The following is a 12,215-nucleotide window of genomic DNA, read 5'->3' as shown; positions in this document are numbered from 1 at the left end:
CCGCCTCCGTCCGGGACCTCCGGACCCGCCCCCGGGTCCCCTGCCGCGGCCCCGGGCGGGACACACCCCCGGGTGGCGGCACCCCATTGGCTGCCCGTGGGGCGGGGGCGGGGCCGCTCTAGGCCGCTCCCTCCTGGCGCCCGGCGGCGGCTGCGCTGGTGGGGAAACTGAGGCAGGGGAGGCGGAGGCACCGCCGGAGTCACCGGCCGGGCGAGTACGCCGTGTGGGGCTGGCCCGGCCCCGCGCGCCCGGAGGGGCTGAAGTCCAGGCGGGGTTGGGCGCCAGGCTGAGGGACGGGTGGCGGTTCCCGCTCGGCGCCCGGGCTACGCTGGCGATGCCCCTCCTCCCCCGGACAGCCGGGCTCTGCCGGCCCAGACCCCGCGGGGGCAATGTGCCCTGGAGTTTCGGGGGTGCGGGGCGGACAGGGAAGGACCTTGTTCCTGGTACCTCAGGATGCACAAGTAGGAGAAAGGAAATGCGAGCTGGGAGGACGCGTCAACAGGTGGCGAAGGTGCAGGGGACCGAGATGGGGGAAGGGCGACAGGGACAGACGCGGGGACGCACTGTCAACTCCGACTCCCAGCCCCCACCCCAGCCTGGGATGCCGGGGAGCCGTGCAGGCTCCCGCGGTGCGTCGGAGCGAGGGGCGGACGTTGTGCTGGGCCAAGACTCTGGGCCTCCGCCAGCGCCACTGGTGAGAAGAGGGGAGCGCTGCAAAGCGGCTTTGTTTGCGCGGCCACGCCCGAGCTCCCCGCGGGGAATGCACAAAGCCCCCGGTGCCAGCGCATCAGGACACCCCTTCTTTGGGAACAAAATGTGTGCTATGCCAGCCCTCCTCCCCGGCCCCGCCCCTGCTCCAGCACCGTTCTATTTGTAGCGGAGCGCCCAGGAGGACCTGCTCAGGGCAGGAAACCAGCTCCAAATAAACCCTGCATTCGGAAGAGACCCTGGAGAGCAGGCCTACCTGGCCCTTCCCCAGGTGTCATTTAAACTCACCCTTGTTGATTAGCCCCATACCTGTGGTGAACTTTGCCCCACCCTGCAGACACCCACATAACTGACAAGCCCAACTTTTATTGCCAGTATTATGTTTCAGAGTTTACAAAGTGATCCGTGTCGATTGTATCCTGGATATCTCGCAGGCAGTAGTATTATTTATTCATGCATCTTGGGGCCATACTGTGCTGGGCGTCATGAATATAGCAGCCAAGGAAGCTGGCCATGAGGGCATCCAGTCCAAAGACGTCACCTGACATACTCCAGATCCCAGGCTGTCAAGGACCAAGAGTGCAAACACGCAGAGGTGTTGGCGTCTTTTCCCAGATGCACCATGATTGTCTGTCAAAAACCCAGTTCAACCAGGCAGCTGGACAGATCTGGTAAAAATTGTTTTGAATGAGGACAAAAAAAAAAGCAGTCTACGTTCAACAGAGTTGTGTGTACACCCAGCAGACATAGAGAAACTATATTCTTGGGTTCTTGGGGCTCCCAAGGTTTTAGGGAGAGAAAACTTGTTTTTCACACATGTGTCAAAATTTGTCACTGTTGGACAAATGCTCTCAGCCAGCCCCCCACCTGCCCGTAGAAAGTGGAAGCATGTGCAGGACTTTCTCCTGGGAGAATCCTGGCCAGAAAGGCTCCAGACGTGCTGCCCTCGAGGGACTGTGGGTTCCTGTTTGCCATGAAGACTTTTTGTCACACAGCCTTCATAGGAGAAACTGGCACAAAGGACACCCCCCCACCCCCCACCCTGTCCCCAGCTCCTGGAAGTTTCTCCTTCCCTTCCTCCCTCCTTCCCTCCTTCAGCCTTGATGGAGTGTAGGCAACACAACAGAACAGAGAAGGCCTCCAGAGCAGGGACTGAGCAGAATGTGCCCTGTAACTTTGGGGACAAATCAGTGCTTTTGAAAATGTGTTTGAGCACCACCTGAGTTCCTCTTTGGAGGCTCCCTAAGTACTGGGAGCGTTTGGGGCACATGTACCTTAGTCCATGGCTTCCGTTTACTTGGTGCTAATGCTGTTTCAGGTCCCATGTCATGTTTTCTAATCTTGAAGATCAGAGGGGTAATTAATTATTGTGCCCACATGATAATAGGGAGACTGAGGCACAGAGAGACCCCTGCTGCAGCAGGTCACAAGGCCAGAATTGCAGGGCCCAGGAGAGGAGGCGGGTCTGTGGAGCTCTTGCCGCGCTGAGCCACCCCTGGACATACTGACCTGCCCAATGCCACCAGAGCAGCCTGGGCTCGTCCTTGCCCCCTCCCCAGGAGAGAATCAGGAAGCCGAGACATCAGAGGAGGGGAAGGGGTAGCTGGAGGAAGTGACCGGAAGTGGTAGGAGTCTGCCAGTCGAGACTAGGCAGCAGGTTAGACCCTGAACCTGTAAGCAGGTGGTGTCAGCCATCTGTGTTCAGAGAGAATGTGAGACCTGACCCCGGGTGGGGGGTGATGGAGGAAAGCGTATCCCATGGATCTGGGAGTCCAGGTGGAAGCCTGTCTGTTTGCCCTGCAGCTTAGGTAAGCCCTTTCCAGGAACCGTCCAAGGCCTACAAGGGTCACTGTTTGCCCTTTGCTGATCTGCAAAGCCTCCGTGTGCTTCCAGGGTGTCATCAGCCAGGGCAGTGGCCTCTGATCTCCTGGAAGTGTGCCCTCAGGTCAGGTGGTGGAAGTCAACAGGGTCAGGAGTCACAGACAGAAAGGGAGAGTTCACTGTCGGCGAGTAGAGAGCTGCTCCCTGGCCCACGGCTGGACCTCGGCCCACCATGAGCATGTGCACAGATGCCATCCCAGTAATGGTGGCAAAACCTCACGGGTCCAGGTATCGAAGTCTTGTTGCTTTACATGGAACTTAAAAATGGTTCCACACGGCAGCTGGGTTCATCCCCATTTTACAGATGAGGAAACCAAGGGCCGGGAACGACATCACTTGGCCGAGGTCTCCAAGAGGGAGCAATAACTAGACTCTCAGCATCCAACCCCACATTGCCATACCCACCTGCCCCAGCGACCCCCAGGAGTGCTTGTCTGGTCCAGGAGCCCGTGCCCTCCTGGCCTGATACCCCAGCCGTCTCTGGCCGACCCAGGAACATGGTGTTAAGGATCAGTCTGGGTCAGAGAGAGGGGCCATGTTCAAGGGGTGAGAGAGTGCAAGTGGTACAAGATGGGTAGAGGTCTGCAGGGCCCCCGCCAGATAGCAACTTGTGCCCAGGTCAGGAGTGTGGCTTTACTCCATCAGATTAGTAACACTAAGTGGCACACGTTAGCCAGTTGTTACTGCTGAAGCAGAGGAGGTGAGAAAAACTACCAACTAACTCCGAGGTCTGCAAGATCCGGAACCAGCCACTGCTGTGATAGACACTCAGCCCCTTGGGTGGTTACCCTGTCCCTGGCCAGAGTTTACAGACTGGCTTTGCTTAGGGTACTGGCTTTGCTTAGGGTTCACCATGACGCCAGCCTCTGGCTCTGATATCTGTCTCTGTCACTCTTGAGAAGCCCAAGGCAACCCACACACAGCCACACTGCCCCCTGTCCCCTGTCCCTCTCAAGAGTCAGACCCTCCTTGTCAGCACACGCTATCCCATCCCCAGTTCGCTTAAGGACAAAGGGACAGGTTCTGGGTCAGCGATGTGTTTTGTCCAGTTCAGAGCACGGGCTTGGAGCATTAGGAGCTGTGTGACCTGGTAGGTGACAGCCTCACTGTGAAGTGATGGATAGTGAATTTGGTGGATAAGGGACATTCGGCTCTGCATGGAGGTGAGGTTCACAAAATGACCTGACCCAGGCCAGGGTCCCCACCACGATCAGCCCTCTGTGGGTAGGCGAGGTCTAGTGAGGGACGCAGAGATAAGACATGGTGCAGTGACCCACAAATGCATGGTAAATGCAAGTGTCCACACACATCACTGCCTCTGCCTGGGACACCCTCCCCGCAATTCCCTCCTGAAATTATTGACAGCCTGAAGTTTAGAATCAAACAGACCTGGATTCAAAGCCTTGCCGTACCTCTAACTTGTGCTATGACCTTGGACAAATGATTTGACCTCCTTTCGGAACCTCCTCATAGGTCAAATGGGGCAGCGATGCTACCTCCAGCGGGGCAAGAATTAGGAGGGAGCATGAAAGCAGTGTGGGAACAAGGCCTGACAGGTGGGTCATATTCAAGACATGGTGACCACCTGCCTGAGGGCTCTGCCATGGGTCACCTCCTCCAAAAAGCCTGCTTGGCCTCCATTCCACCGACAAAGCCGCCATCTTGCCACCACCTCCATTTCGGCTTTTGTCTCCTTCAGTGCTATCTTTCCAATGGCTATTCCTCTGCCTGGCTCGCCTCTGAAAACAGCTGGCATTGATTGAGCCCTGGAACCGCCTCAACACCAGGCTAGGTGCCTGTTTTTTTAGTTCCTCACGTGGTTCTCAAGTCGACTCTGGTATCTGCCTTCTACAGAAGAGTCCCGCCAGCCAGTCGAGGCAGCTGGAGCTTGAGCCTGAGCAGCCTGCAGGCCCCAGCCCGGCTGGGGGCTCTGTGACAGAGGGGCAGCCTCACCTAGCTCTGTCCGTGTGCCTGGAACAGACTCCATGAACGTGCGAGTGAATGGACAGGGCTTTCACTAAAATGAGGGATTGGACTGTCCATTGAGGGGTCCCCAGTCCCTTGAAGGGACAGACCACGTTTGACAAAATGTCCCTGGTCTGCAGCAAAATGAGGGGAAGAAGCAAGGACTTGGTGGGAAGCTTTCTGTGAAACTTCATCTAGTCGATGTAAAGAAATACCCTGTTTCTCCCTGAGAGTGTGTCCTTATCCTTCTTGTGTTGTTAAACCTGCCCTTTCTTAATAAAAATGCCTTAGATGAAGTGTTGATAATAGTCGATAGGTGTCGGCAGCCCCCATGCCACCTCCCCAAAGCTGTTTAAAATGTTTGTTTCTACAGCTCAAAGTCCAGGACCTGCTGCCCACATGAGCTGTTGACTGAGGAGCCCACAGCATGATGCAAAGGCCTGTTTCCCAATGTTTCCATGTGCAGCTCTCTCCTCAATTTACTTATGATATTTACTTTCAAGTCAACACTGCAGCTCTTGTTGAGACCTGCAGCACGACATATAAAGTCCTGCGTGACTGAGGACCTAATCTTGATCTTTGACAAACGATGGAGCAGGGTGTGGGCTGCCTCGGGAGCTGGCAGGGGTTCCGCCCACTCAGGGTCCTGGCTCACAGGCCACTGGGCACCCTCATGGCGCAGAGGCTGGCCAGGGGAAGAGGCTTCCTCTGCCTGGGAGCCTGAGGTGTGCAGGGGAGGGAGCTGGCTAGAGGCAGGAACAAAGCTGAATTCCATGGAGTGGGAAGGCAGCCAAGATACTGGGACATTCTCTAGAAGGTGAAGGTGGCATAGGGCAGGAGGACAGGGGACCAGCACCCTGGAAGACACGGATCTTACATGGCTCAGGGGAAGGCTAGACTGAGGACTGTAAACCTGTCACTTCATTTTCCCCAGGTGGAAGCATGAAATTAAATCAACTCATCTTGGCAACTCTTAGTGCTGAGCTTAATTTTAAAACAACCCCCCACCAAAAAAAAAAAAAAGATCAAGTGATGGCTAAGCAGGTGCCAAGGACTGAGCTGGCACTTTCCAAGCTTCGGTTCTGGGCTCCTGCACAGTCACACCCCCTTTTCTCAACTCCCTGGGGTGGCCTTTTGGACCTCCAGCCTAATCTGAGAAAAGTCTGCTTTGAGACGCCTCATACCTTGACTTCTGTCCTCACATCCCCTCCCCTCCAAGGTCAAGGCCCAACCTTTCCAGATTGGCAAAGACCCTCAGGGGAAAACATGGCTGCAGTGCCAGGTTCCTGCTCTCCCCAAACGAACTGGGCCCATAGGTTCTCCACTCCCCTGGCCACTCTGCAAGGCTTTTAATAAGATTTGGTTTTTTAATGATTTTTTTTAATTCAAAATTTTTACTCGTTTCCAAAGAGAAAGTCGGTCCAAATAACCTAGACTGCCGTTACTGGGCGTAGAAGCTTAATTCATTACTTCAGTCATCGATGAGATTTATTTTCCACGTGCTGTCTTATCATCAGGTTCAGATGTTAAGCAGCTTAAAGACTTGACCTGTCAGTTATGCTCCAAATGTCCTCACCTCACCTGGCATGGGGCAAGGGGCGGAAGGTGGTCACTACTCTGAGATTTTTTCATCCCTAAGGGAGAGGAAAGCGGGTCACTGCCCATCTTCCTGGCCTGGCTGCCCACTGTGCACGGGGCACTTGATACTCAGCACCGTCAGCCCCGAGCAGCCCTGCAGGCAGCTGTTTCTCCCTCTGCTCCCAGTGTGGAGACTGAGGCTAGAGGCTGGCCCATCGCTCTGAGCTGCATACCTGTTGCTGCAGGCCTGGGCCCGGTGCCCGACGGCCTAGCTCACGTGTCTTCATTTTTTCCCACTGTGCCCACCGCTCCCCTCCCGGGCTCGGTGACCTTGGACAGTCACGACCGCCCTGCGTCCTTTCCGACTGTAAACGGAGAGGCTGGGCTGGCTGATCTCAAATGTCCCCTGCCAGCTCAGACTCTGAGTTGTGCTTGGGGGTGTGACTGTGACATGCCCCAGAAGCCAGCTGCCAGTGCCCACGAGGGAAGCGTTTTTTCCCTGCCTCGCTGGGGGAAGCAGGCACATGACTATCCCGGCTGAGCACTTGTAGTGAATTATGATCAGTGTCTCGTGCTCTGTGCTTTGGAAATTCGTTCAGGCCCGGAATCGGCCTCCAAGCTCCTGGCCCCGTAGAAATCAGCTCCCTTTCTCTGCTGGAACCTCCCAGGCCAAGACAGGTCAGCTGAAAGTCACCCACCTCTGCCTCTGGAGAAAACAGTAGACGGACAGCTCAGTGTCCCATCCCAACCCCACCTAGGGGAGGGGATACTCACTGTGCCTTCCCACCCGCCTGCCTGCTCTTCCAGTGACTCTCCCAGTCTCACCCGCTGCTTTGGGCCAAAAATGCCCTCTGGCTTCCTTCTGGAAACCAGCCGAGGCGATAGATCAGTGGATAAGAGGAAGACACACAGGGTGGGCACGCTGCGGCAAATTCACAGGACGGAGGGAGCCCAGGGCTGGCTGCCCTATGCATCCCCCACTCATTCACCAGGATGTGAGGGAAACAGCAGGCCAGTTCCCAGCGGGACCAGGGCCGCCTGGCATAGTTGCTTCTGCCCCCTTTGGAAGGGAGCCCAAGAAGTCGGGCTCTGTCACCTATTTTGTTCAGCGCAGCCAAGTCAAGCTGAGAGTCAGCTCTAATCCTGGCTCTGCTGGGTGAAGTTGGCGGATCGTCTCACCTCTCAGCTTCTCAGTTTCCTTGTGGGGAGAATTAAAGCCACCCTTGGAGGCTCGCTGTCAGGGTCAGAAGTAACGAAGGTCAACGTGGCCCAGTCAAGAGGCTACAAGCCCTGACTCTGCCCTGCTCCGCCCACCACACCCCTTTGACCGGGCCCTCATTTCTCACTTCCCTTATCCACCAGCCACCAGGCTCTGTCCCACCTGCACAGCCCACCCTCTCGCCACATCCCTGCACTGCTAGATCTGGGCAGAGCCCCTGGACCTGATAGCTGGGGTGGCCAGGGTCACAGCTCCACCTCTCTCTCCAGCCTCTCCATTTGTAATCCACTGCATCACATTTGCTTTTCCTTCTGCAAAGCATCTCACTTCTGTTTTCCCTTTAAGGATGACTACAGGCACCACCTCCTCCAGGAAGGCCTCCCTGACCTCCCCTCTCCAGGCTGCGTTCCTCTTCCGTGCTCCCTCAGCCCCAGTGCCTCTGCTGGTTCCCCTGGGTTATACTTGTCTGTTTACTCTTCCATCTCCCTCACTGGACCAGAAGCTTCTTGGGGATGAGGATCTTATCTGAGATTATTAATAACAATAACAACAACACAAATGAAATTTTTTTTAAATCAGCATTTTATTTTTTTTTAATTTTACCTCCTACACATTCAGATTTATAATGCCCCGTTATTTTTGTGTGGAAGGCTTTCTCTAGTGATTGCTTTTGTTCTTACTGCAATATTATTTTATAATAAAATATATTACATATGCGCCCTGCAATTTTGCTTTTTTTTATTATGATACATATGTTATTCACTATGTTTAAATAAACTTTATTTTTTTTAACATAGTCATGTTTTACTGGGGTAAAATATACATAACTTTACCATTTTCAGTATACGGTTCATGGGCATTAAATACACTCCCACTGTTGTGTGACCATCACCACCGTCCATCCCGAGAACTTCTTTCATCTTTTCAGACTGAAATTCTGTCCTCGCTCAATACTAACTTTCCACTTCCCACTCAGGATTTTAAGTTGCTAGAAAAGAGTTTTGGGGACAATCTGGTGAAATCAGGACACAGTCTGTGGTTTAGGTAGTGTCACGTCAGTGTTAACATCCTGATTTTAATCATTACACTGTCATCCCGGTTTCATGACTCCTTCATGCTCTTCAAAGCTACTGAGAACCCCAAAACATTTCATGTGGGCTATACCTGTCCATGTTTCCAGGATTAGAAATAAAAGCTAACAAAAAAATGTATTTACTAATTCATATAAAAATAACAATAGTAAGTCTTTCATATGTTAACATATTTAAAACATTTGTGAAAATGATTATAGCATTCAAAAGCCTCTCCCTCCAAATTTTTAAAAACTTTTTTGAAAATCTCTATCGTGTCTGGTTTAAAAGGTGGTCGCCGGATCCTCACATCTACCTTTGGGATCAATCGGCTATAATCTGTCGTTTTTGCCCGTGTCTGAAGAAAATCTAGGGAGGGGAGATTTAATGGTGGTTTCAGGCAATTGTGGATATTTTTTAATACTGCACCAACATTCAACAGGTGAATGTTTCTTTTCCTTTTTACTATAACAGTTTTATTGTAGTATATGATAAAATTCATGCTCTCAAAGGGCCCTTCGCAGTCCAGTGCCTGGGGCTCCTCTGAACGGTTAACGTGCAGCCCTGCTGGGGAGACCAGCCTGTACCCCGAGCCCATGGACCCGGCCACCTCCTCCAAACACGACCTGGAGGGGCTTCCTGAGGACCTGGGGAGGCTCTGGGGCGGCACAGCAGCAGTAAGCCCCAAGGAGATGCCCACTGTGCCAGCGGGAAATGGAGGCCCAGAGAAGGACCAGCCCACCAGGGTGGGCCCAGCTGCTGTGGGCCCAGCTGCTGCCGGGTTCTCGCTTCCTGGTTCACTGCTGTTTCCACACCTCTGGCCAGTGATGTGGGCAGTGGCAATGTTTCTGGAACCTCCCCTGACCACGCTCATGTAGCTGAGAGGGGACTGACCACTTAGATCAGTGGGCAAAACACCCACCCATGCCTGTCACCCCTGCCTGAGTGCAGTGTGTGTTGCATCCACACTGAGACAGCGCGGGGGCACACGCTGGGAGGGGGTGACGGGAGGACATGGAGGTGGTCCAGGACGCCTGGGCCACGCAAGGCTTTTTCCTGGATTTAACTGGTTTACCAGAAAGAAGACTTGAGTTTCCTTCCGTGTTGTGTCCTCCCATGTCACTGGGAGTCACGGATGCTGAATGTACACTTGTTGGATAGTGAGTCATCCCCTGACCCGGGGGTGGGGGAGGTGGGAGGGGTGTGGGGGGTGGAGAAGAGACAGCATCAGAACCTCGCCCCTCCGGCCGCCCCAAAGCCTCCATTTCTCTCTGTTCACATACGCGACGTAAAGGTTAGTCCAAAACCAACAACAACAACAAAAAGAACATTGGCCTCAGCAGGCTGCGACCTTGAGCAAATCACCCCCATTTGTGCAGAGTGGGCACAGCCAGCCCCCAGGGTGGGAGGTGGCCACTGCCAGGGCTCGACCCTGCGCCCCTTCCCGGGAGCTGCCCTTGGAACTGCACCAGAGCCAGCTAGTCCTTCGGCTGCACACCTGGCCTTCGACTGAGCGTTTGCTGCCCACAGGAGAGAGAGAGGAGCCCCCCAAGACCATGGCTCTATTTCCGCATCCAGCAGAAGGCGAAGATGAGATTGGGAGAGCCCCGGAATCCACACAGCCCAGTTGCATGGGGAGTGGAGGCGGTGTTCCCCGGCTCTCAGCTCAGGGCTGCACCTGCCACCTTAAGCAGGTACACGTGTGCAAGAATGTATATGTGTGTATACGTTTGTGTATGCGTGTGTGCACGAGCAGGTATGCACCTGTGTGTGCATGTGACTATGTGTATGTACATGTGTGCATTTGTGTGCCACTGAGCATGTGGATGCACGTGTACATGTGCATCTGTGTGCATGTGTCTGTGTGTGGTTGCATGCCTCTGTATGTGCAAGCATGTACACATGCCTGTGTTTGTACATATGTATTTGTCTGTCTGTGTGCGTGCAGTGTACATGCACATCTGTGTGTATAAGCCTGCCTGTGTGTGTGCGTTCTTGTCTGTGTGTGTGTGCACACATGTGAGTTTTTTGTTTATTCCCTTGGTCAATCCAGAGAGCCGTGGAGATTCAAGGTAGCAGGGGAGGTCAGGCCTAGTGAAAACTGCCAGCCTGGGCCTGGTCCTGCCCTCTACCCACCCAGTCTGCTCAGAACCAGAAAGCTTTGGCTCCTTGCACTCAGCAAAGGCAAGGTCAGCAGGGCAGGACACTTCCCAGGGCACTGCTGCCAGCGCTTCTGACTGACTCCGTTGCTCATTTCCCAACCTTTCCCACTGGAGGGCATTTTGCTGCGTGGTTCGGTTCCAAGCCTGACCTAAACCCAGAGGCAGCGCTGTCCTTGGGGGAGCTCCATCTTCCAGCTGCACGCGGACATGTCCCCACACGGAGGGTGCTGGGCAGCCTGCTCCGAGCCGGCCTGGGTGGTGGTGGGGGGAGCCTGTCCTGCTGACTTTCCTCCATCGCCGCTGAGCTCGCTGCCTGGCACCCTCCCCGGGGCTCTGGGACTTCTTTTTGAGGCTTGAACGTAATTCGAACAGCGTCGGTTCCTCTATCATTTGCTTTACCAGGAACAAAGACAGAATTGTTACAACTTGTGGGAAAGGGGCAGCAGTGTGTGGGACACAGAGAATTTATTTTTTCCTTCCCTGATCTGAGCCCTGTCACCAGGCCCATGGGCTCCCTGGGAATTTGGAAGCAGCTTCTGGGAGAGGCCTGGGGCAGGCGGTGTGGGTGGCCTGCCAGCCAGTGCCTGCCGTGGCTCCCGCTGTCCCAGAAGTGCCACAGGGGGTGTTCACTCTGTCCCACGGCACTGCAATCGTCCCACGTGCATGTTTGGGATGCACTTGGCCTCTCCCTCCTCACTCTGGACGCCAGCCTCTCCAGCCTCCTCCTCCAGACTCATCACTAGGTGTCTTGGTCTCTGCTCAGGACTTAAGTGCTGTCCCCTGTTGTTCCCAGTTCTGCCTGGGTGGCCCTTCCCCTCCTGGTGCCTCCCCAACCCCCAACTGGCTCCAGGAACCCCACAGGAAGCAGTGCCTCCTGGTCAGTCTGCAGCCCAGGGTCTGTCTCTCTCCCAAGCTGCCATCAGAGTTGCCTCACAGGAACCAAGCTGATGCCCCTTAGTGCTCCCTATTTCGGCCAATGGTGCCACCTGCCAGCCAGTTCTAAGCCAGACGAACATTGGCAGGTGACCTTGACACCCCACACCCCATTGCCCCTCCACACCCATCACCAGCTCCAGCCAAGGCTCCTCCAAAAGCGTCTATCACCACCTCCGCCTCTCTCACCACAGAGTTACCACCTGCTCCCCAAACAGTCCCACCTGTGCTCCCCTGCCCCTCAAACTCCTCCTGTAAAAGCACCTCTGCTCCTATCGCTGTGCTGTCAAAACATCCCCGCGTCTTCATGTTGCTGCAGGATAGTCTCCTATGCTAAGGTGTCTCCCAGGCCCCCTGGCAGGAGTAGGGGCACCGAGCACACGGGGAGGAGGGACGGAGGGAGCCAGACCTGGGCCCTGACCCCAGCAGTGAGTGCCCTGAGGCCTTGCCTGGGCGGTCAGCGGCCGGGATAGGAAAGGTCACTCTGTGGACCACAGAGCAGAGGCCTGGGGGCCTGGGGGAGGTGGGGACGGCTGTGGAGGGGTTGCGCATGCCATGGCAGGGGCAGTTTGGGTTTTATGGGACCTAGGTGAGGACTACAGGGGAGTGGGGGAAGCCAGGGACAAGGGGCAAGGAGGAGCCCTCCGGGCAGAGAATAGCCAGCAAAGGCCTGAGGGAAGGAGGGGGCGGCCGAGGAAA

The sequence above is a fragment of the Hipposideros armiger genome, unplaced genomic scaffold (genome assembly GCF_001890085.2).
Source record: "Hipposideros armiger isolate ML-2016 unplaced genomic scaffold, ASM189008v1 scaffold_164, whole genome shotgun sequence".
NCBI lineage: Eukaryota > Metazoa > Chordata > Mammalia > Chiroptera > Hipposideridae > Hipposideros > Hipposideros armiger.
Note: the sequence above shows the minus strand (reverse complement) of the source record.